This window comes from Rhinopithecus roxellana, chromosome 5 (assembly GCF_007565055.1).
Source record: "Rhinopithecus roxellana isolate Shanxi Qingling chromosome 5, ASM756505v1, whole genome shotgun sequence".
Classification (NCBI taxonomy): domain Eukaryota; kingdom Metazoa; phylum Chordata; class Mammalia; order Primates; family Cercopithecidae; genus Rhinopithecus; species Rhinopithecus roxellana.
In genome coordinates, this window is record NC_044553.1 from 81,396,076 (window position 1) to 81,422,691 (window position 26,616).

The window sequence follows — 26,616 nt, forward strand, 5'->3', positions numbered from 1 at the left end:
TCACAATTACAATGCCAAACAGCTGACAATACTATGCAGAGGTGGGACAAAGTTCTCCAGAAGGCCATGTATGCTTTGAATCAGTGTCCAATAATATATCGCATTGTTTCTCCCATAGTCAGGATTCACAGGTCCAGGAATCAAGGGGTGGAAGTGCAAGTGGTACCACTCACCATCACCTCTAATGATTCACTAGCAAAAGCTTTGCTTCCTGTTCCTGCAACATTACGTTCTGCTGGCATAGTGGTCTTAGTGCCAGAGGGAGGAACGCTGCCACCAGGAGACACAACAATGATTCCATTAAACTGGAAGTTGAGATTACCACCTGGACACTTTGGGTTCCTACTACCTTTAAGTCAAGACTAAGAAGGGAGTTACAGTGTTGGCTGGGGTGATTGACTCAGACTATCAACATGAAATCAGTTTACTACTCCACAACGAAGGTAAAGAAGAATATGCATGGAATACAGGAGATCCATTAGGGCGTCTCTCAGTATTACTATGCCCTGTGATTAATATCAATGGGAAACTACAACACCCCATCCAGGCAGGACTACAAATGGTCCAGACCCCTCAGGAATGAATGAATGGGTAACTCCACCAGGAAAGAAAACCACAACCTGCTGACGTGCTTGCTGAATGCAAAGGGAATACAGAATGGGTAGTAGAAGAAGGTAGTCATCAATACCAGCTACGACCACGTGGTCAGCTAGAGAAATGAGGATTGTAAATGTCATGAGTATTTCCTCCTTCTTTTGTTAAAAACATGTTTGTGCATGCATACACTTCTACTAAGAAAATATATTTCCTTTTCCTTTATCATGAGACATAAGATTTACTGACTTCACATCAGCATTTACGTATTGTTAACTTTATGTAATGGTATCTGGGTTGGGGATTGGTACATTTCCAGTTGTACGAAAGACAGTTGTATTATGTTAGGTGTAATTATGACTTTATTATGGTCTTTATTTGAAGATTATGTATGATCTCAGGAGATGTGTATGGCTTCAAGGTGACAAGGGGCAGACTTGTGATGGTTAATACTGAGTGTCAACTTGAATGGATTGAAGGGTGTGAAGTATTGATGCTGTGTATGTCTGTAAGGGTACTGCCAAAAAAGATTAACATTTGAGTCAATGGGTTGGGAAAGGCACCCTTAATCTGGTGGGCACAATCTAACCAGCTGTCAAAAGCAGGAAGAAAAACACAGAAAGGCGAGACTGGCCTGGCCTCCCAGCCTACATCTCTTTCCCATGCTGGACGCTTCCTACCCTCGAACATCAGACTCCAAGTTCTTCAGTTTTGAGACTTGGACTTGCTCTCCTTGTTCCTTCAAGCTTGCAGACAGCCTATTGTGGGACCTTGTGCTCATGTAAGTTAATACTTAATAAACTCCTCTCCCTCTCTCTGGATGGATAAATAGATAAATGATTGATAGATAGATAGATAGATGATAGATAGATAGACATCCTAAATATACATATCTCCTATTAGTTCTGTCCCTCTAGAGAACTCTAACACAAGCCCCATCCTTTTCCCCTGAAGTATTGCAAAACGGACTGGATTACCATTATACTGTCGTGTTACCTATTTAAACTCACATACTTGTAAGGACTTAAAAGAAGCTACCATTCAGAAAATTTACTAGAGATCGGTAGTATGTTCCCCCACATATCACCCTCAAGTGTGTGACTATAAACCTCTCTTACTCTCCCCTTTAAAATGGGAATCTTGTGAGAAATATAATGCTTACAGCTAGCACATACCAAACACCTTCCTAAAATGTGTACCAACAAAAAACATCTATTGCTGAGAATTCTTTTTTTTTTTTTTAGACAGAGTCTCGCTCTGTTGCCCAGGCTGGAATGCAGTGATGTGATCTTGGCTCACTGCAACCTTTGCCTCCCAGGTTCAAGCGATTCTCCTGCCTCAGCCTCTGAGTAGCTGGGATTACAGGAGCACACCACCACGCCCAGCTAATTTTTGTATTTTTAGTACAAACCGGGTTTCACCACGTTGGCCAGGTTGGTCCTGAACTCCTGAGCTCAGGTAATGCCCAAACCTCGGCCTCCCAAAGTGACAGGATTACATGCAAGAGCCACTGAGTCCGGCAGAGAATTCTCTTTAGCCTCAGACACCGGTACCAAAATGGTTACTACAATGTAAAGGGAGAAGCGTCAAATACTAAGAATAAGGGGTGACTCTGGCAGAAGTAAAAGCTGATAGCGTATGTAGAGCCCCATAATATATCTAGTAAAAACAATGAATTAGGCCAGGTTAAATAGCTGAATCAATTCATTTTACTTCCACTTCTTATTATATAATATTTCTACCTGAAAAAATATATGCACACCAAAGTTGCAGCCTTATTCTATACTTAATACCACTGGTTTCATAATGGGGATGAACCTGTTACTAAAAGAACATTCATTTGTTAATAACAACATTTTTGTTACTCTGATGGAAGCAAGTCCCAAAAAAGGTTTTGTCAAAAATGTTATATATGAATATGACTTAACATATAATCTTCACCCCATCACTGCTCAAAAGGTTCTAAAATTCTAAATCAAATATACTATTACATACAATGTCTAGAGTGCCAAAATCTCAGAGTGCCAAAATCCTCATTTATAAAACTGAACTAATATGTCTCTTAAGGAACTGTTAACAACAAAGTAAGCAAAAAAATAATTCAAGTTGAATCAGACACTTGAACTTAATAAGGCCAAAACCATGAAGCTTGCAAAAGAAAACATAGAAAAATGTTTTCAGGACTAAGGGGTAGGTAACGACTTCCTAAGACACAAAAAGTAATAACCAGGAAAAAAAAAATCAATTAGATCTCATCATATTTAAAACTTTGTATCTTCAAATGAAATTGTTTAAAAAAAGACTCAATAGGCAAGCCATAAACTGGGGGGAAAAGGTTACAAAATATAAATCTAAAAAAAGAACTGGAATCTAGGATATATAAGGAACTCCTACAACTCAATGTTCATTGCAGGCCAGGCACGGTGGCTCATACCTGTAATCCCAGCACTCTGGGAGGCCGAGGCAGGCAGATCACCTGAGGTCAGGAGTTCGAGACCAGCCTGAGCAACATGTTGAAATCCCATCTCTACTAAAAACAAACAAAAAAAAAAAATTAGTTGGGTGTGGTGGCATGCACCTGTAATCCCAGCTACTTAGGAGGCTGAGGCAGGAGAATTGCTTGAACCTGGGAAGCAGAGGTTGCAGTGAGCTGAGATCGCACCACTGCACTCCAGTTGTGCGTGACAAAAGCAAAATTCCGTCTAAAAAAAAAAAAGTTGGCTGGGCGTGGTAACTCACGCCTATAATCCCAGCACTTTGGGAGGCTGAGGTGGGTGGATCATAAGGTCAGGAGTTCGAGATCAGCCGGCCAATATAATGAAACCCCATCTCTACTAAAAATACAAAAATTAGCTAGGCGTGGTGGCATGCGCCTGTAGCCCCAGCTACTCAGGAGGCTGAGGCAGAAGAACCGCTTGAACCAGGAGGTGGAGGTTGCAGTAAGCTGAGATTGCACCACTGCACTCCAGACCAGGCAAAAGAGCGAGACTCCGTCTCAAAAAAAAAAGAAAAAAAAAAAAAAAGTTTCACTGCAGCTTGTTTACCACAGCCTGTTTGGAGAGAATAGGTCAACAGAAAAGGAAATGCTGACAATTTCTCTTTTATAAAGAATGGAAGAATGGAGGGTTGGTAGCTAGAGGAGGAGAGGAGAAGCCTATTTGAAGGAGAAGGCAGGAAATAAAAGTCAGATGGATGCTAGGGCAGTTTGAAGTATTAAAAAATATATTCTACCCAGTGTCAGTAAATCCCCATTTAAAAGATATTTACTGTAATCCCAGCACTTTGGGAGGCCAAGGCAGTAGGACTGCTTGAGGCCAGGCATTTGAGACCAGCCTGAGCAAAGTAGCAAGACCCTGTCCTCAATTTTAAAAATAAATAAATAAAAGAAATTTGGATTTCAGATGGCAATATTGATGTCCTATTAAGTTGGTTTCAAAAAACTTCTGCACAAACTTAATGCTGGAAGCAATACTTCTTATTTAGATTTACTCACTTCTCCAGATCAAGAAACAAAAGGTTGTTTGGAAGAAAAATATATTTTATTTTAAAAACTGGATTCGTCCACCAGGAAAAATGAGTAAGGACTGAAAAATTAAAAACTTAAAAATGTAAAAGCTTTTTAGAACTGGATTAATATATCACATTTTAGACATTCTGTTTTGTCTGAAAATAAACTAACTCTTCTGTAATAACAGGCCAACACTATAAGGATGCAAACAAAGTAATATAAAATAGCATAGAGTTGCCAATAATTATTAATGTTTTTCGGCTATAATTCCTGGGCTATTTTATATAATTGTACATTTGGTTCTGTCTAGACATGCTATTCAGTTGGATTCATAAAACATACCACACTACCACACAAGTGCTGGCAGACCAATGTATAATAAACAGTTAACCACTAGTATTTTAGTACATAAAATTGATAGGGTTGTATTTTTAATACAAGATGTTGAATACTTATATCAATAAGAATTTCTTACATTTATTGCAAGCTTTTCAAACATAAATCTAAGCATATGATGAATGATGGATCATTTAATGTGTGTCTGTTCTCTCTCATCTGATTTGCTTGTCTCTTTGTTTTTTTACCATGGCTGCTTTTGTGCTATCCATGTACTATGCTCTTGCAGTTATACCACACAACAACTTGAGATGCTGTTTTACACAAATTAGTAAAAGAAATATCTCGGCCGGGCGCGGTGGCTCAAGCCTGTAATCCCAGCACTTTGGGAGGCCGAGACGGGCGGATCACGAGGTCAGGAGATCGAGACCATCCTGGCTAACACGGTGAAACCCCGTCTCTACTAAAAATACAAAAAAACTAGCCGGGAGAAGTGGCGGGCGCCTGTAGTCCCAGCTACTCGGGAGGCTGAGGCAGGAGAATGGCGTAAACCCGGGAGGCGGAGCTTGCAGTGAGCTGAGATCCGGCCACTGCACTCCAGCCCCGGCGACAGAGTGAGACTCTGCCTCAAAAAAAAAAAAAAAAAAAAAAAAAAAAAAAAAAGAAATATCTCAACACCAGGGTTCTGTCTCCGAGGATTGTTAAAAACTCTTTAGACCAAACTGCCAATTAGAAAATGATATCGTATGTGAAACAAAATAATTTACGTTTTTCCCTTTAGCTGTAAACAAAAACAAAATTGCACACAATTTCTAAATACCATCAACACAATAGTAAATGAAAGAGTTTTGACCAAACTAGTTAAGATGTCAAACCAACAAACAGTAACCACCAAAAGCATATTAAATAAGTAATATATAAGTAAGAATGCATCCTACTACCATAGTATGTGAAGGGGGAGGCATCATAAATACTTGGAAAAAACAAGAAGGAACAATTTAACATAATGACTCAGGTATTGAAGGCAAACAGATGTGGTTTCAAATCTCAGCTCAGGCCCTTATGATCTATGTGACCTTGTAGAAACCAATTTACCCTTATTAGTAACATGAGAACATCCACTGACATCTCACAGGATGATTTTAAAGATTAAATACTACATGCCAAAGTCTTTAGCAAAGTCTCACATATAAATTAAATTAAATAATAATGGTAAACATTATTATTATTGCTAACTTAAACTTCTTTCAATAAGAATTCAGAATTACCAAAAGGCCATAACCACAGCTCACTGCAGACTCTACCTCCTGGGCTCAAGTGATCCTCCCACTTCAGTACCCTGAGTAGCTGGGACTACAGGCATGCACCACTGTGCCTGGGTAATTTTTAAAATTTTTTTGTAGAGACAGTGTCTCACTATATGGCCCAGGATGGTTTTGAGCTCCCAGGCTCAAGCAATCCTCCTGCCTCAGCCTCCCAAAGTGCTGGAATTACAGCCAGGTGCCTGGCCTACAACAGATTTCTTATCTACTAACGTATTAACTTATCTATTAATTTATTCTTCCTACCTAACTGAAAAATTTGTTCCCTTTTATCAAATATCTCCCTCCCTAAAACCCTCACTATCAGCCCTTCTCCCTGGTAGCTACCATTCTACAATCTACTTCTGAGTTCAACTTTTTTATTTTACATATGTAGGAGAGATCATGCAGTCTTTCTGTATCTGCTTATCTCACTAACATAAAGTCCTCCAGGTTCATCCATGTTATTGTAAATGAAAGTATTTCCTTCTTTTTCATGGCTGTATATTATCCCACTGTGTATATATACCATATTTTCTTTACCCACAGATTTGTTATTAGACACTTAGATTGATTCCATATCTTGGCTATCATGAATAATGCCACAATAAACATGGGAACTCTGATACTTCTTCAAACACTGATTTCAATTCCTTTGGATATACACCCAGTAGTGGAACTGCTGGATCACATAGTAGTTCTATTTTTAATAACTTAAAGAACCTCCATATTGTTTTGCATAATGGCTATTCCAACTTACATTCCCACCAACAGTATGCAAGGGTTCCCTTTCCCCTATCCTCTCAAAATACTTGCTGTATTTTTGTCTTTTTTAATAACAGTTATTCTAACAGGTGTAAGGTTCATTGTAGCTTTAATTTACATCTCTCTGATAATTTCTCAAATACTTTAGAATAAAACTTTTTATGGCTCTGAAGTTGGATGCAGTACTAGATAGAGCCGTAAATTAAAAGTCTGTAATCTAGAAATGTTTTCATCAACAATAGTCAAGATATCTTTGTTATTCATTAACTAGTTGAACACTTAACGATATAGAAAATTCAGCTACCCAAAATGAGTCATTTCTGTGAAGTTTTGTTTAATTAATAGGTTTCTTACAAAGATTTTAAATCCTTTCATATAAATAAGTACAGAGTCTTAGAGAACACACTATCGAGCTATAAACTCACACCTTAGGGAGTAAATTAAATCTAGTGTATCAGTGCAAGGGTGATGAGAAAATCAGTAAGGCCTTCAAACAGAAATATGACAGAATATAAATCTAAATATAAAGTTATATATATTTATTTCTATATTATATCTGTATATTAACGCACACTATCGAGAATGTAAAAAAAACAGAAAAATTATATAAAGATATATTTAGCAAAAATATTAGATATATCTCTGTGTTTAGGATCTGGGATAATTTTTACTTTATTTTTTAAGTGTTATTTTACTGTTTGCATTGTTAAAAATGAACATATCATTTTTAAAGTTAAAAAATAAGCTAAAAGATCTGAGAAAAATACAGTTCCCTTTCAAAAAAATGAGTCAATGTATGTTTTCTTCCTGATTCACAGAACAAATTAGTGGGGGAATTTTCTCAATTTTAAGACCTTTCTCCCAATGTTAGCCTTCTGGCATCTGCCAAAGTATACCTACAAGCAAATACCAAGAAAGCTCATATAGCAGAACAAATAGAACAGTAGCAGAAAACTGGCACTAAAAGAATTCATAATAACAGTAATAAATCATGCTTAACTGAGACAGTTCCCCCACCTCACCTCCAACCCTGAGCCAGCAGTTGTGATTTTATGTTACATACATATAACTGTGTTCATTTTCTGCTAGTAAAATCATTCTTCGTTCCTAAGATAGAAGTATACCAATATTTCCTGATTTTCTATTAAAATAACATAACTTCCAGCTGCTCCATTATCTGAACAAAAATAAGGACCTAGAGGCATCCCTGTCACCAGTGGTGTAGCCTTGTGACTAATGTTAGCTATATCTTAAAGACAAGAAAAGTGAAAAGGTGAATTCTGCTCCCTAGGAGCTCAGTAGTAAATTGCTCGCCAGGTAGAATTCTGCCCATTGTCTCAATTACTCTTCCCCAAAGAACTTCATTTGTTCAGAGAAAAAAACAGAAGCCCAATCTGGTTTATTCTCCGAACTAATCAAGTCATCCACACAAAGCTTAACTAAAACCATAACTAGAGTTTAAATTTCCTGATTCCTTCCTTGAAAGGTAGTCTTACTAATTAGGCAATTGACAACAGGGCCTTGGCAAACCAAAGAGAAACTCTGAAAAAGCAACAGCCTTTTGCTGTCCCTCTGGCTTTAATCACCATGAAAGTCACCCAGTCCTGCCATCAACCAGCTCTCCTACTTTGGAGAAGTAGGCTAACTCAAAGAGCAAACACCTGTCTCTCATAGTAATGACTTTATTCTCCAGGCCTAACTTTATAAATGAGAAAACAAAGAGAATAAACAGCTATATTAACACCATTGTCACTTTTTAAAACAATTCTATTTTTTAAAGAGATGGGGTCTTGCTATGTTGCCCAGGTTGGAGTGTAGTGGCTATTCACAGGCACAATTCCACTACTGATCTGCAAAAGAGTTTCTGATCTGGGACAGTTGACCCCTCCTTAGGCAATCTGGTGGTTCCCCCACTCCCAGGAAATGCTGAACTTAGTAGGGACACTCAATTGGCATACAGCACTACAGCTTATACCTCCTGGGTTTAAGCAATCCTCCCGCCTCAGCCTCCTGAGTAGCTGGGACTACAGGCATGTACCAGTGTACATGCAGTGTTGAAATGCAGGCTGTTATGAAGAGTCTCTTGGCTACAGTTCAAGGGAAACAACACATTAATGCAAAACATCTTCAGCTTTCCCCAATTCCACTTCTTTCAGCCCAATTCAGAAATGTCCTCTTTATTCCAACTTGAAAATTCATGTTACATATACTTGTTATAAATGTCAAAGGGTTTTCAGAATACAGAATTCCAGTGGCTAGAGTTAGATGCCTGGGAACACAACTAGCCCCATAAACCTTAGGCAAGTTACTTAACCTCTCTGAGCATCGGTTTCTTCAGCTCTAAAAAGAGGATAATACCTACTCTACAGGATTGAGGTGAGGGGTCAACACATGAGAGCACTTAGAAAACTCTGTGGCACATGGCAACTGATTGATCAATAAAGGTCAGTTATTACTATAATCATTGGTGTGGATGATGTTATTACTCCCGGAAAGACAACCAAGAAAGCAATGGAAGCGTAGGAAAGAAAGTGAAAAATAAAGGAAAGAGAACTAAGAAGAATGGCAGCTTCCATATAATAGCCAAGGGGCATTAGACAAGCTCCTTCAGTTCCCTCATCTACAGAACAGAGATGACATCAACTTGCTCCATCACCCTCCTCACAGGACTGTTCTGGAGGCCGCAAGAAAATATCTCTACCCACAGAACAAAAAGCTAAATGTCTTGCATTGTCACTGACCAGAGGGGCTCAACGAACCTTGGAAAACAATGAACTTTCACAATGAGCCATTAGTCAAATAACTATGTACATTAAATGCATATTCTGTATACCACTCCAACAAAAAAATCAATAGTAGGCCTGGCGCTGTGGCTCACGCCTGTAATCCTAGCACTTTGGGAGGCAGAGGCAGGCAGATTGCCAGAGCTCAGTAGTTTGAGACCAGCCTAAGCAACATGCTAAAATCCCATCTCTACTAAAAAATACAAAAAAAATTAGCCAGGTGTGGTGGCGCACACCTGTAGTCCCAGCTACCTAGGGGCCTGAGGCACGAAAATCACTTCAGCACAGAAGATAGAGGCTGCAGTCAGCAGAGATCATGCCACTGCACTCCAGCCTGGGCAACAGAGTAAGACCCTGTCTCAAAAAAAAAAAAAAAAAAATCAACAGTACATGCTTTAAAAAAATCAGATTAAGTAAATCACAGTAAAGTATCCACTACCTAGTGACACCAAATATCATCCCCACAATTTTGCACTGGCAGAATAATCAGAACTCTTAGGAAGCATGTGCCATTATCTTTAAAAGGCAACCCTAAAGTGAGCTGAGAAACCCAAGTACACCATAGCGCCATGGGCTTGCTAGGGGTCCTACAGCAAATCCAGCTGAGTAGATCTAAACTGCCTCTTATTTAGGGTATGAACATTTGAATAAAGTGATTTTCAAGTTTTGTTCTTTATTATATCCCACAAAATTTCCTTTCACTACAATACTAACATAAAAGCTAACAGAGGACGAGCATGGTGACTCATGCCTGTAATGCCAACACTTTGGGAGGCTAAGGCAGGAGGATCACTTGCCCAGGAGTTCAAGACCAGCCTGGGCAACACAGTGAGACTCTATCTCTACAAAAAAGAAAAATTTTAATTAGCTGAGCATGGTGTCGCATGCCTATAGTACCAGCTACTCAGACGGCCGAGATGGGAGGATCACTTGAGCCTGAGAGGTCAAGGTCGCAGTAAGCCATGATCATGCCACTGCACTCCAGCCTGGGAAACAAAGCAAGGGCGTGTCTCCAAAAAAAAAAAAAAAAAATAGAGCCCAGCCCATCTCTCTTTATTTGCAGGATCTACTTAACTCAATTGGCAATGTATTTTCAAACATGGTATGTCAAGGAGAGATGAAGAAAAGGCAAGAGTTTCACCCCTTAATGTTTCAGAAGGAGAATCTGGGACTGCAACAGAAAAAGTCATTCAAACACTCTGACCTAATAATTCTTACTCTAGATAATTATCCTAAGAAAATAATCAAGCATTTATATAAAAATGCACACACACACAGAAAAAACCACTGAAGATTGATTTGTAACAAGTGTTTACACAAATATATAACAAGACGAAATAGTAAATTCTTTCTTTCTTTCTTTCTATTTTTAGAGACAGTGTCTCGCTCTGTCGCCCAAGCTGAAGTGCAATGGCATGATGATAGCTCAGCTGCAGCCTGGAACTCCTGGGCTCAAGAGATCCTCCTGCCTCAGCCTCACAAAAGCTGGGATTACAGGTGTGAGCCACCATATCCAGCCTCTAAAAATTATTTAAATAAGATAAAAAATTTAAAAGGTATGCTAAACATACAAAGCATAATGCAAAACATATATACAATAGAATTCCAATTTTGTTTTTAGAAAATATATATATGCATAGAAGAAGAGTAAAAGAAATATAATAAAACAATATTAGAAACCCAAATGAGCATGGTTTCTTTTTTGATCCCTTTCTATCTTCCGAATTAGCTAAAATCAGCTTCTTTTACTTACTTAGTTGGCAAAAAACAATTCTTTTAAAATAAACAAAAAGTGCGAGCCAGACATGGTGTCTCATGGCTGTAATCCCAATACTTTGTGAGGCCAAAGTGGGAGGATCACTTGAGCCCAGGATTCCAAGATCAGCCTGGGCAACACAGTGAGATTCCATCTTCTACAAAAATCATAAAATCAGCTGGGCATAGTGGCAAATGCCTATAGTCCCAGCTACTCAGGAGGCCAAGATGAAAGAGCACTTCAGCCCAAGGAGGTCATGGCTGCAGTAAGCTATAATTGGGCCACTGCACTCCAACCTGCGCAACAGAGCAAGGCTCCGCCTCCATAAAAAAATTAAACAAATAAATAATAAAATAAACATAACAATTTGGTTTCAATTAACAATTCTGTTAAGTTACCTAATATCTAAATTACTTACTTTGGTACAACTACAGTAACTGAAAAAGAAGATGTATTTTGCAAAAGTAGTAATCTGGGTAAGAAATATTTGTCATCCAAATGTTACAATCAACAAATGTTGAAAATATTTACACTAAGTGTCTTACATTTAAGAGAGATAATTATGTAAGTAATATTAATATCAAATGCATGACTCCATATATGCACTTAAGTGAACCAACAGTACAACCGATTTGAGAGAGATGATCCAGTCTCTCTTCCCATGCACATCTAAAAACTAAAATTAGTACAGACAAATTCTGCCAGGCTAAAATCAGACTTTGTTTCTAGATACAAGAATTTAAAAAAAAAAAAAAACTCAGACTTTATTTCAAAATAAAATTCCCAAGAAAGAAACAGTGATGAGCGTAGCTAAACAAGATTAAATTTCAGCTCCAGCTGATAAATTCTCTCATCTCAAGACAAAAAAAGTGAATTCTGATTCTAATCCTACACTCTCACCAAGGCCCCAGACAACTGAGAATTCTCTACACATCAGGAAATATAGAGGAGGTCACAATATTGAAAGAACAAAGTTTTCCTTCTTTCCATGACATCAGAAGATTTTCAGCTTAATAAATAGACTTTTTCTTATGCCAGGATAAGTAAAAACTGTCAATGAAGCAATTAGATTGCATGTTGTCTTCCACTAACTATAATTATTTCATATGAACGCGGTTTCTTTCTCCAAATAAAATGCGTCTAAAGTTCATATCACAAATATTTTATACTTAAATGTGGCATCTGTTAGCTTTTGCTCAGCCTGGAACCACCTGGTCCTGGGGTGGAGGTATCTTCCCATGTTTAGGAACTGGTTCTTCTAGGCACAGAACAAGCACTAGCTAGTAGCTCCCTATACAGGCTTTAGTGACAAAGAGCACTTCATCAGCTTCTTTATAATATTCCAAAGCTGAGAGTATCCTTTGTAATTCCTTCACATAATATAAAAACTCCAACTCAATAGCATGCGGATACAAAGTCTAAATAGTCCAACTATGTTCTCTCAGTGTAAACGAGAGGGAGCAGCAGACACCTACCTGGGCCTGGCTCAAAGATAGCTCATGACATCATTCTCCAGGGACCAAAGGGAAAGAGGTCAGTCTTGCTTTTCACAGTCACACTGAGAACACTAACTACTGTCTTTATAAAAAAGTAAATCACAACCAAGCTCCCAGGATGAGCAAAAGAAATGCCAATCTGAGAACTAAAGATAGGAAATGGTCTCAAGCATTGAAAAATTCAGTGGATATTCATTCCCTATTCTGAGAACCATGAATTAGGAGAGTCTGGGAACTTTTTACCTTCTTCTGAAGTTGCTCTGATTTCAAAACACTATCCTATAACCCCCCAAAAAAGTACTGAATGGCATACTTTTATTTTTTAAGAGTGAATGCTAATTTGACTGAGAATTTTACAGTGATCTAATTGAAGTAAATGAAATCATTCTTTGTGTTCACAGAGAGGTGGGAAGGGCTGTAGCTCCATGCTATTTGTAAAGGCTCTGAGCACCTAAGAGGCAACAATGGGTATTACTTTCGAGAACGTGAACTGACTAATGTACTTGCTAGGTATAGGCAGAAACGAAACCTCAGGGTATCTGAACATAAGACATGGAACATCCTAACATCACTGACATCTAACCTTCACAAATATTTTGTTCTGCTTTGCTTTAGTGACTATGATAGGATTGCCTGGACAGAAACTGATAAACGAAGAAAAACAAGATTGTCTGGACTTCACATATTATTTACCTCCTATGGGTCCAAGATACAACATGTGTGACTCTAGGCTCTTCTCCCTCCTACCCAGGCAGGTGCCAAGGAACATACTCCATAGACCTGTGGAAAGGGGGATTCCTATGCAAGTTATTTGCAGCAAGAGGAGGATGACAGTGGGTCCCCGGTGGGGGAGAGTGTGGCACCTCTGTTACAGAAGTTGTCCCTAGTGATTTCCTTTCTTTCTCAGAAAAGGGTTCGCAACTATGGTTGCATATATATGTGTATGCCATCTAATAGTGTGAGTTTGGGTTTTAAAAGTCTAAATTCTACAGAGTAGAAATTATTCTGCTTAACCTGCTTAGCATAACACAAGCTCATTACCATCAAGAAAAATAACTCAATCAAGACAGAGGGTATTAGGGAAGGGCTCCTGGAAGCACACTTGTTGGTTTTCCAAAGGTCTTACTGCATGTCATCTCAAGTACACTAAATACTGGCAACATCTCTGCTTCAACTTGATAAGTGGCCTCCATTTGAAAACCAATTTCATTTTATATTTATTCAAAAGCCCATAAAAACGATTACAAAGAACTATAAATACAAACAAGTACAAAAAGATAAAATTCTTTATCAATGATTAAATGTTACCAGTTTCCAGAATTCGTGTATTGATTAGTCCCAAAAATTACTTTTATAAAAAATATGATCAGCAACAGACAAGTACCTAGAATACCACTAAAGTCTTGTGTATGATGCAACAATTGCCTCCTTTACACTAGATACTGGACTACAAAATTACAAAATGGAATTCTGAAAGGCTAAATATTTTCAGACAGAGTAACACCGTGAAATTTCTTACAGAATAAAAACCCAATCTCAGGACATTTTGAACACAAGCACTGTAAGCACAAAGTCTACCTCCCCATCTACTACTGTAAACTGGTTCCAACATGAATTATGTACAGAGGTTTCTAAATGATATTCCAATAACCATCTCAAAGTGCAATATGCCATACATTATCCTCAAGAAAATGTAAGAAGTCACAAAAACATAGGCTCTTTTATGATTATCAAATCTTTTTTTTTTGTTTGCTTGTTTTAAGAGACACAGTCTTGTTCTGTCACCAAGGCTGGAGTAGAATGGCACAATTATAGCTCACTTCCGCCTTGACCTCCTGGGCTCAAGTGATCTTCCCATCTCAGTCTCCCAAGTGGCTAGGACCACAGGCACATGCCATCACACCTGGCTAATTTTTATTTTATTATTTTTTATAGAGACAAGGTCTCACTATGTTGCCCAGGCTGGTCTCAAAGTCCTAAGCTTACACAATCCTCCCACCTCGGCCTCCCAAAGTGCGGGGATTACAGGCATGAGCCACCACACTTAGCCAATCATCAAATCTTTAAACGATCACTTTTTTCTCATATTTTCCTATTTTGCCCTAGCAGAAAAATAAACAATATTTATAGAACAAAAGAAAAAAAGTACAACACAAAGAAAAAAATTCATAGAAATTTCTCCATTTATTTCAACTTTCTCTTCATTAAATGTTAACAAAATAACATTTTTCATGTTAATTACTATAATTAAAAAAATAAATTCCAAGTTGCCAGGGGAAAAATCTCATTACTCTTCCATGCTTTGGCAAACCTTCTTGTGCTTCCATCCATACTCTGGGCTTTGAATCAAGTAAATGAAATCTTGGCTGGAAAGGAGATACGTTATTAAGTAATTTAGGATACTGACCCTTTCTAATGTAAAAGGAAGAGAATGTCCAAATTACATGTTCTGAATTTTTTTAATTAGCCCAGAAGATTTTACATTTTAAGTTACCTCTTTTTTTTTTTTTTTTGAGACAGTGTCTTGCTCTGTCACCCAGGCTGGAGTACAGTGACCCGATCTCAGCTCACTACAACCTCAGCCTCCCAGGTTCAAGTCATTCTCCTGCCTCAGACTCCCAAGTAGCTGGGACTACAGGTATGCACCACCATGCCTAATTTTTTGTATTTTCAGTAAAGACTAGGTTTCACCCTGTTGGCCAGGCTGGTCTCGAATTCCTGACCTCAGGTGATCCGCCTGCCTCGGCCTCCCAAAGTGCTGGGATTACAGGCCTGAGCCACAATACCTGGCCATACATTTTAAGTTACTTCTGATCTACATAGTTATTTTATTATCTAAAAAGAATTTTAAACTGTTACTAACATTTTAAAGCAACGTATCAAAAAAATGTTTTAATCTTTATCACTAACTAAAACCTACAGAACTAGGAGAAAGGAGTGTTTGAATCAAACACTTAGCCAGTCTTTCCAACCACTATAGTAGTTACCGTATAGGAACAATTACCCGAGATTTATCTAATATTCATTCAACAAGCATTTATTTAGTACTTACATGTCCCAAGCACTATACTCTGCCATGGAGAGGCAATGATGAGCATGACAGACATGGTACCTGAATGCAGGAACCTTAGAGACTATGTCCTTCCATGCCACCACCTTTAAGCTCAAAAGAAGCATAAAAGTATCCTTTCCAAATAGCAGTACGATGGCTATGTTTTTATAAATATTCTAGATGGCTAAAGGTTCAACCAAGATCCTTTGGGAACTTCTGGGCAACAATACAAGGACAGAGGACACTAGGAAGTCTGGCCAGAGCTGGCTCTTTTCTGGGACTAAGGAAGCCAGCCTAGGGAAGGCCACACCAGGTCCCATCTAAATGTTTTGGCCAGCCTATGCTCCATGGGAAAATCTCCCTCTGTAAGACTGGATCAGAAACAGATCCATAAATAACGTCCATCAGTGGCAGACTTAGAGGCTGTGTATATAAAATAAGTTGCAGAAATTCCATTATTCAAACAGATTTATGACAACACCATGTTTCCAGTCATCTCAAAGCCATGAACTCACCAAGGTAACAAGATGCTGAAAATTTATACAATCAGAATTATAATCCATTAAGCAAACAACTAGATTTAATGATCTTTCCCAAATAGTAAGTCTGACATTTGTGTTTTTTTACACTGAATCTTAACTTTCCTTAGTGATATCTTCTAAAGAACTTAGAAACAATTTCAGTTTTATGCAAAGATATAGCTAAAGACAAAATGCAAGTTCCGTATGAAAAAAGAGGTATCACGCACCTTCACCTACCCCAAAACCATCAATGGTTTCTCAATACCTACATAAAAAGGGTAAAAATTCTTTAATTAGGCACTCCAAGTCCTAGACAAGTCAATTCCAACCTAAATTTTCAAATCCATTTCTCTGTATACCACTTCACATACACACCACTCCAGGGAAACTGAGCTATTCTTTCTTATCTGAATACACTCTTCACTTCAGATTTTCTGTTTTCTTTTCTTTTTCTTTTGAGATGGGTTCTCATTGTCACTCAGGCTGAAGTGCAGTGGTGTGATCTCAGCTCACTGCAGCCTCAACCTCCCAGGCTCAAGCTGTCCTCCCGCTCAGCCTCCTGAGTAGCTGGGACTACAGGCACCCACCCACTTCCAGTTAGTTTTTGTATTTTTTGTACAGACAGGGTTTCACCATGTTGCCCAGGCTAGTCGCAAACTCCTGGACTCAAGCAGTCCGCCTGCCTCAGCTGCCCAAAATGCTGAGATTACAAGCATGAGCCACCATACCTGGCCATATTTTATTTTTTTCGTCATCTTACTTATGTTATAAGTTTAGAAGCTTTAGGTAGTGGCTCATGCTTGTAATCCTAGCACTTTGCGAGGTGGAGGCAAGCAGATTGCCCGAGCTCAGGAGTTCAAGACCAGCCTGGGCAACATGGTGAAACCCCATCTCTACTAAAATAGAAAAAAATTAGCCAGGCACGGTGATGCACGCCTGTAGTCCTAGCTACTCAGGAGACTGAGGCATGAAAATCACTTGAACCTGGGAGGCAGAGGTTGCAGTGAGCTGAGATGGCACCACTCCAGTCTAGCGCCACAGTAAGACACAGTAAGACTCTGTCTCAAAAAACAAACAAAAAATAAGTTCAGAAGCTTGAGGAGGGCAAGGCCTGTATATGACTGACCTCTTCTTCCAATCCTTTCCCTGTCCCTCTTCCCGTGTAACAGGAATTAAATGAGTTAATAGGGAGTGGCTTCTAAAAATAAATCAACCAAATCATGAGATTATTCAACATCTCATGGTTCTTCTGCCAAGTGATTCATGACCTTTAAGACCAAAAGTTAAAGTCTGAATAGGTTTAGACACCTCTCTCACATCTGGTAAAGGAATTCAACAAAAATCTTTTAAATCAAAAGAAAATGTTTTACCTGAATAAGGTTTTCATTAGTGGTAAAATACTCAGAAACAATAGAAAACTGTGAACTGAAACTTAAAATGTAGAGGAAAAACGACTGTGCTACCAAATTTTATAATGTCCATGACACTTTAATATTCTTTTCTCCTCCAGCCAAATACTTTTCTTAGAAAGATAAATTAATGTTTTCCATTCCATACTCATGAGTAGTTATGAAAATAAAGTAGCATATACTATGGTAGAGGGTTTTAAGTTATTCGACTAATCAAATTAAAGTTGACTCATAAAATATATTTTGACCTTGATCCTTTCCAATGTGGATATCACCTCATTAAAACATCTGTTTTCGATCAACATTTCAGAATCATTAAATTTATGACAAACACAGAATGCTCCACCTACCTTTTCCTTGCAAGGGGTGGTAGCACTGAAGAAGAGGGAGATGAGTGGTAGTGAAGAAGATGGTAGTGAAGAAGAGAGAATTAAATACTGACTTCCCCTACTATTGTCTGCAGCACATTTCTTAACAGTATAAAAAGAGGCTTGGGTTTAATTCTGAGTTCAATGAAGCCTGAGAAGCCAGTTGCTGAAACAGAAATTCATCTGAGAAACTAGCAATCCGTTGTGTTGCCCTCCTCTCCATGAGGTCTTCCTGGTTGAGAGTGATGACAGCTCAACCCCTCCTTAGGGTACCACAGGTGAGCTCTTGGAAAGGCTCTCCGTAGCTAAAACCACATTAGTTAATCAAATCAAAAAATAGTAAGCAGGAAAGCAGAGGGCAAAAAAAACCTGCTCTCCTAGGATTTTTGTATCAATTCCAAGTACTTTTCTTCTCTCACTGCCAGCAGCACCCATCAATTCCCATAGTAACCAGCCCACGGCTTTCCAACCAGCCCAAGAGGGAGGCAAGTAAGCTGCAGGCAGAAGCACATGAGAGCATGACCCAAAACCCAGCCACCAATCTAACAGTTACTTGGTGGCTTAAACATTCCAACTCTACCTCCTTGCTTCCTTAATTCCCAGATTCCCAGATGGCCCTCTCCTCTTTCCCTTCAACCTGATGCTGAGACAGGGAAGATGATTTTTTTTTTCTAGAATTCTGCACAAACAATTTTTCTGTTTTCTGGTGCAATTTTTGTTCATGTCTATTTAGTACTAAAGCAACCATGGTCCCTTTACCACATGTGCATAGTATACTGTTGAATCCTCTGGAATGAAAGTAAAGATTGCAAAGACATGGGGAGCAATATTTTGAGATCTGGGAATAAGGATGAAAAAGGAATGAAGAACAAAAGGTGCTGCTGACGTGGGTGGAGACGATCTCAGCTTTGAGAAGAACAGGATTCATTATGTGGGCTGGTCAGGAGTGGGAACAAGAGCAGGAAGGCCACAGGGGATTGAGAGTACTTCTGTCCCCAACGCACTCATCAAGGACATGCAATCGGGGGCCAAGACTCATTATGGTGAATTTCAACAAGGAGAGAGGGAATTATTGAACTGGGTGAAATGTGGGTGATGATTAAAGAAGTTTGAGAGAAAAAAAAAGCATACCTAGCTGATTCTAACATCTAAAGAATTACCATGGTTACAAGAGTTGGTTTTTTTGTTTTTTTTTTTTTTGTTTTTAACTAAAAAGTAAGTAAGAGAATCAAATTAAAAGTGCCCAGCATGGGCTATGAACCACTTCTGAAAGGTTTCACATCTCCTTTAACAGAATTTAATGGCTAAAATATAAGGAGATAACAACGGTGACAGAAGGTACTGAAAAAAGTAGTATGTGAGTCACCGCCCATCTTTTCTTTAGGATAGATGCTGAGTAAACAACTAAAGGGTTACAGTGTGTGCATGTGCACATTTTAAATTTCAACAGATACTTCCAAATTACTTCCTACTGAGGATCCCACAGCGGTATAGACAAGCTCTCTAAACTTTTACCCACTGTATGCATGACACCTTGCTAATTACAGAATATATAATAATAAAGGCCCTAAAAAACGATTCAGCATCACTAAAAGTAAAGGGAAAACAGGAATGTTTGTTGTGATAGAAGTAGTATGATGAGTAAATGCTCTCTGTAGTATCAGTAATGAAATACTTGTAAAACAAGCCGGGCACGGTGTCTTACACCTGGAATCCCAGCACTTTGGGAGGTTGAGGCAGGCAGATCACTTGAGGCTAGGAGTTTGAGACCAGCCTGGCCAACATGGTGAAACTACTAAAAATACAAAAATTTGCTGGGTGCAGTGAAACACACCTGTAATCCCAGCTACTTAAGTAGCTGAAGCACTCCGAGGTACCTCGAACCAGAGAGGCAGAGGTTACAACAAGCCAAGATCACACTACTGGACTCCAGCCTGGGTGACAGAACAAGACTCTGTCTCAAAGAAAAATAAATTTGTAAAATATATATGTAGTTTCTAAGAGACCCGGTCTCGCTATCGCCCAGGCTGGTTTTGAACTCCTGGGCTCAAGCAATCCCCCTGCCTCGGCCTCCAAAAGTGCTAAGATTACAGGCACAAGCTGCCACCACCACTCCCAGCAAATTTTGTAAAATCAACTTTTTTTTAAAAGCAGAGGAGAAATATTTGAGCTATACAAAACGAATTCTTAGAGGATCAATGCTTTAAAAATTTTAATTAATAATTAAATTTAATGCAATCTCAATAAGATTATCAGGATGTTCTTTTAGAAATTCAGAAGCTGGCCGGGCGCAGTGGCTCATGCCTGTAATCCCAGCACTTTGGGAGGCCAAGGCAGGCAGATCACGAGATCAAGAGATCCAGACCATCCTGGCTAACACGGTGAAACCCAGTCTCTACTAAAAATACAAAAATTAGCCAGGCATGGTGGCACGCACCTGTAGTCCCAGTTACTCCAGAGGCTGAGGCAGGAGAATCGCTTGAACCCGGGAGGTGGAGAGTGCAGTGAGCCGAGATTGCGCCACTGCACTCCAGCCTGGCTGACAGAGCGAGACACTGTCTCAAAAAAAAAAAAAAAAAAAAAAAAAAATCAGAGGCTATGTCTATGGTTTATATGAAAAATAAATAAACAAGAACAGTGAGGGCAATTATAAAAAAGAAGAGTAATAAGGAGGACCAGCTTTAATATTTGCCAGATAGTATAAAATATGTTATAAACATATAATAATTTAAAAGGTATAAAACTGGTTCATGAACAGGCCATCAAGTCAATGGATACAACAAACATTCTAAAAAGACTTCAGGAATTTGGTAAGATAAAATGTGACATCAGTGTAGAAAAGATAAATTGCTCAATAAATGGTGCTGGCACAACTAGACAGCCACATGGAAAAGAGGATGGGATACCAACTCACATTAAAATAAATCCCAAATTGATTTAAAGCCTTAAACATAAAAAAATCCCACAGAGTATTAAAAGCTAGAGATATTTTTCATAATCTTGAAGAGCTTAAGACCTAAGACATAAAACCCCAAAACCAGGAAGTAGAATAGCAATAAATCTGATGATCTAAAAATAAATTCGTACATAGCAAAAATTACCATAAATGACAAAATACAAACCCACTGGAAAAAACTAGCAACCCCTATCACAAAGTGCTAATTTCCTTTTTATATAAAAAGATTGTTTCCATAAATTGGCAGAGTCAATTCACAGAAAGGGAAATTGTTCTCAAGCACATGATAGTATGTTCAATCTCACTAACAAGAGAAATGCACAGAAAAATAGCGATAAAATTCCATTTTTTCACCTGTGAAATTTATAAAGATTAAATTGTTAAATCACACACTACCTGCAAGGGAGACATACATTGCTGAGGAGTGTAAATGCATACAATGTTTAAGAAGGGCAGTTTAGCAATAAAGATACGAATATATTCTTCCACCCAGAAATTCCTCCATATAAACTGCATACTTGCAAGCTCAAGGATAGCCACTGTAGCACTGTTAATAATATCAAAAGATTGGAAACAACTTAAAGTCCATTATTAAGAGACTGGGTAAAAACTGGAATAAAACAGAATGAAAGCTAGTACAGTATGCTACCATTTGTGTAAAAATAAATTTTTATGAAGCATACATATTGCTGGGCACAGTGGCTCATACCTGTAATCCCAGGACTTGGGGAGGACAAGGTGGGAGGATCACTTGAACCCAGGAGTTTAATACCAGCCTGGACAACATAGGGAGACTCTGACTTTAGGAAAAAATAAGTTAGCTGGACATGGTGGTGCACACCTGTTGTCCCAGCTACTGAGGAGGCTGAGGCGGGAGGATTACTTGAGCCCAGGAGTTCAAGGCTGCAGTGAGCTATGATTGTCCCACTGCACTCCAGCCTGGGCAACAAGGCAAGACCCTGTCTCAAACAAAACCAAACAAAAAAAAAGAGCATACATATAAATGAAATTTGGCATTTCTGGATTAGATCCTGGAAAACAAAAAGGACAGGAACAGTGTAGGTGAAATCTGAATAAAATTTATATAGTTTAGTTTCACTGTATTACCTTGGAATATTATTCCATGGGCTTGTAATATCCATTTGAAAACATAAAATTTAGCTTTTTAAACACCTAATTACTTTGTGATTAAACTTACTTCATCTGTGATATTCATAACCTTATACATACTGCTAATAAGAAACATCAAGAGTGTATGTATGGCTTCAATACTTTTAAAATACATCCATTATTGTACCTAAACACGCAGGACATCTGTCTCATCTACTAGATTTCAGGTCCTTAACAGTAGAGGCTGTCAAACTCATCTCTGTACTCAAAGAATCTGAAAAATATTTACCACACAGAAAGAGTTCAACAAATGAAAGCCAAAATTAATAGGTTCTGGTCCAGTGATCCAATTTTTAATTAGTGAGAAATTTTGTATTGCAAATGTCTCAACAATTCTAAGGATTTCCTTTGATCCTTAGTCACAATCACATGGAAGAGAAAAGCAAAGGACAAAGAGAAGTGAAGCAATTCTCACTAAGGATTTAAGTGGGAAAATAGACAGGTATTTTAAATATACTACCTTCCAACTTTCTAAACATTTTGCTCTGGGCTAGGGGCTGTAGAGAATATAAAGATAGATAAGATATAATTCTTACAACAAAGGTTGGGCCTAATTCATTTAAAGTCAACATTTGAAAGGGTGAAACTATGAAATTGCCTTGGATTTTCAAGAATGTTTTCCACGGAAGGTATTAAAATCCTTTGCAATGAAAAGTGCCTTATTTTGCAATGTAAGAACGTGATAAAACTTGATTTTGACAAGGTTTTGGTCTTTTATGATCTTTTCTCAGGAAAAAAAACTCATAGACAGCATGCTTAAGAATGTCCAGACAAAGCGCTAGGTGCAGGGGCTCACGCCTATAATCCCAGCACTTTGGGAGGCTGAGGTGGGAGGATCCCTTGAGCTCAAGAGTTTGAGACCAGCCTAGGCAACATGATGAAACCCCGTCACTACAAAAAGTACAAAAATTAGTCGGGCGTGGTGGTGCACACCCGTGGTCCCAGCTACTCAGGAAGCTGAGGTGGGAAGATTGCTCGAGCCCGAGAGGTTGAGGCCACAGTGAGCTGTGACTGCACTACTGCATTCCAGTCCAGGAAAGAGAACAAGGCACTATCTCAAATAATAATAATATCCAGACAAGAGTCTACCTTCAAACTCCATTGATAATGTGATTTTCCAAATACACAAAATCCAAAAGATAATTCAGGAAACAGAGACTCTAAGTTCCCTCAATGGGGAAAAAGAATACTGCTAAGTTTCTCCCAAAGCATTAAGAGTGCTCTCTAACTCCAAAAACTCAGAGTTCCAAGCCTTAGCTGTAACACTATACAGCAGAATAACCTTGTCAAACCACCTGATATCTGTAAATATCCATTCTCACCTATAAACGGATAACAACTAAGGTTCTTTCCAGGTATAAAACTCTATTATACCCCTTTCCATTCACATCCTAAGCATAAGACCTTATAATCCTTTCATACAAACACACAGCACACATACATTTGTGCATGTTCAGTGGCAGAGCTACCTGAAATATTTACTTCCTATTTCGAAAGCAGCCCAGTCACAGAAACAAACTAGTATTTGATTACAAATCGGAGGCATATAAAAGCAGTTCCCACATAAATGGGAAAAGGATTTATTCAGTATTATGAAATTAAATAAAAATGTGCATGTTGTACAATCAAACATTTGATTGTTCCTTCTGTTGGGGTGCAGAAAATAATACCCCAAAATGAAGGCCTCAGAAGCAAAAGCTTTTCTCTGACCTTCTCCTGCCCTCCTGTCTCTCAGTCCCACTCTCTGCTGAGGCTAGCCATAGAAACTGGAATCCCTCTTTACCAAGGCAGGTCACAGAAACCAGAAACCCCTTTCCCCAGAGCTAGTCATAAAACATAAATATATTACTATAACTTTCCCTCCACCTTTCTCTGTAAATACTGGCCATAAAGAAATTATTTGACTACCTTGTGTGACCGTAGGTTGTAAGGCCCCCATTCTAGAGAAGGTTGTGCCTCAAACCCCGAGGGAAGGAATTCACGCTCAGAGAGGCCAACAAGAATCTAGATAGGGAGGCCAGGCACAGTGGCTCACGCTTGTAATCCTAACACTCTGGGAGGCCGAGGCAGGAGGACTGCTTGAGTCCAGGAGTTCAAGACCAACCTGGCAATATAGCAAGGTCTCATCTCTACAAAAAATAAAAAATTAGTCAGGCGAGGTGGCACAGGTCTATAGTCCCAGCTACTCAGGAGGCTGAAGTAGGTGGATTGCTTGAGCCCAAGAGTTTCGAGGCTGCAGTGAGCTGTGATCACGCCAGTGTACTCTAGCCTGGGCTACAGAGACAAGACCCTGTCTCAAAAATTAAAAAAAAAAAAAGCAAGAAGAAACACCACCTAGATAGACAGGCCCTGCTGAGTTTCCCCACTCAACTGATTACCATTTAATCACCTCCTTTTTGTCAAATCCTATTTCTACATGGCTGTCCATACTCTGTTGAACCTAAGCATAAAAATAAGACAATTACCCTGTATCTTCAGGTTTTCATTTTCAAAGCTCCTGTGTATACACATTAAATAAATTTGCATGCCTTTTCTCCAATTAATCTGCCTTTTCTAAGTTGATTTTCTATCAAACCTTCCGAGGGGCCAAGAGGAGCCCTCCCTTGGCCCTTATAATTCATTCATGTTAAGGAGTATGAAGTCTAACTTGGCTTTCATGTGATTTATTTATTTATTTATTTATTTATTTATTTATTTATTAGACACTGCCTTGCCTCCATTGCCCAGACTGGAGTACAGTGGTGCAATCACAGCTCACTACAGCCTTGACCTCCCAGGCTCAAGCAATCCTCCCACCTCAGCCTCCCAAGTAGCTGGAAGTACAGGCATGCTCCACCATACCTAGGTAATTTTTGTATTTTTCTGTAGAGACTAGGTCTCACTATGTTGCCCAGGCTGGTCTCGAACTCCTGGACTTACGCGATTCTCCTGCCTCAGCATCCCAAGTGCTGATACTACAGCTAAGAGCCACCACACCCAGCCTCAAGTAATCTTTTATGTACTAGTTAGTCCAAATATAACTACTTCTGTGAGTTATCTTTAGGAGTGCACACTGCTACTGGACATTTTTACTTTATTTGCCACTTTTCATAGTGTGGAAGAAAGATGGCAGCACTAGGGGAAAGTTGCAAGAATATTCACCCATATGAAAAGACATGAATTAGCAGCGGGTGGTTTTCTTCTAATTTATTTAACATAATCCTTAGCGCTGGACTACTAGCTTGAAACGTGATTGTATGAAAAGCAGAACAAGGGTCTGTGAACAGGAGTTAATATGCTAAAAGCATATCATGCATTTAATTATCTCACCAATTGAAACTGTCCCTTTCAAAATACACAAATAACACTGGGCTGCTAACAAATTTGTTCTAAAGAAGTTTTTTTCCCCTAAATAACAAAAAATATCATATAAGTGTGTATGTATATCTACACAGGACCTTTACATCAATAACAGGTCCTTCACATTTCCACAGTGAAGGATAAAACTGAGTTGATCAGGATTTGAAATAATACCCATCTTTAAGGATGAACTAGAAAAGCCTCCCTGAGGAAATGAATTTGAATGTGTTTCAAAGGGAGGGAAAGGTGACTTGACAGGTGGTGAAAAGAAAAACTGCAAGCAAGGAAAATGCCCTGTGCAAAAGCTGCCCCTGTGGTTTCTCAAGAAACGGAGTCTAGTTAAGCACAAACGAAAGGAGAGAAGCTACACATTATGTGACACTCAGCCTCAGTTTTCTCATCTGTTACAGGAGAAGGCTGGACTAAGTGATTTCCCTGGTCCCACACAGCTTGTTTCCTATGAGGCACTGCACTGTCAACCTGATGCTCCCAAAAGCCCTGCTAGGCTCCTGGCTTATTAGCTCCACTTGTCAGATGAATACAGTGAGGCTCAGAATACTGATGAGATCTCTAGCTACCTCTAGCTGGAGATAAAATGGAGTAGACATTAACTATTGTGGAGAAAGAAGTGGCATACGAAGACCAATAACTTTAAAAACCAAAGCTTCTGAAAATAATTTACTGATAAAATATTAGTTTTTTATTTTCTTAAAAGATCAAAAGGAAGAAAAACATTCCCCATCATACCAGACAACCATGCAAAAAAAAAAAAAAAGGGAAAAGAATAAATACCACTGCTTACTTTGAAACCAACAGTCCTTTAAGGGAAACTAGAGGAGGTGGTGTGCCTATTTCTGCCCAGCAGTAGCTCTCATTTAATTATGTATTCCCTCTGCCTGCGGTGTCCATAATGAGGTAGGTGTGATGCTGAATATACAACACATCCCTTAGCCATTAGAACACAGATTAGCAGTTAACTGAAGAAGTCTTCTAAACTTCAGAAGCACTTCAGACAACCCTCACACCTAGCTTTATCCCCAATGCACAGATTCTAAAACAAGGTGTTACTTTTACACAAAAGCTCAGTGGTAATTATAGTAATTTACCTGCAATTATTCAATAGCAGAATTCTTTATTTCTAAATAAATTCACATCTGATAGCAAAATACAGTGCAATAAATAAAACTAGCCTTAAACTTCAAAGCCAAATAGTATAAGCTAATGAGATCTATCTATTTGTAAATAACACGTCAGGTCTTCAA

At 38.7% G+C, this 26,616-nt stretch overlaps 1 protein-coding gene across 9 annotated transcripts in view; it reads right to left on the minus strand.

Annotated features, from left to right (window-relative positions):
* The window catches only part of SIPA1L1 (signal induced proliferation associated 1 like 1), a 412,564-nt gene that overhangs the window by 280,054 nt on the left and 105,894 nt on the right, over positions 1-26,616 (minus strand). The window lies entirely within an intron of this gene.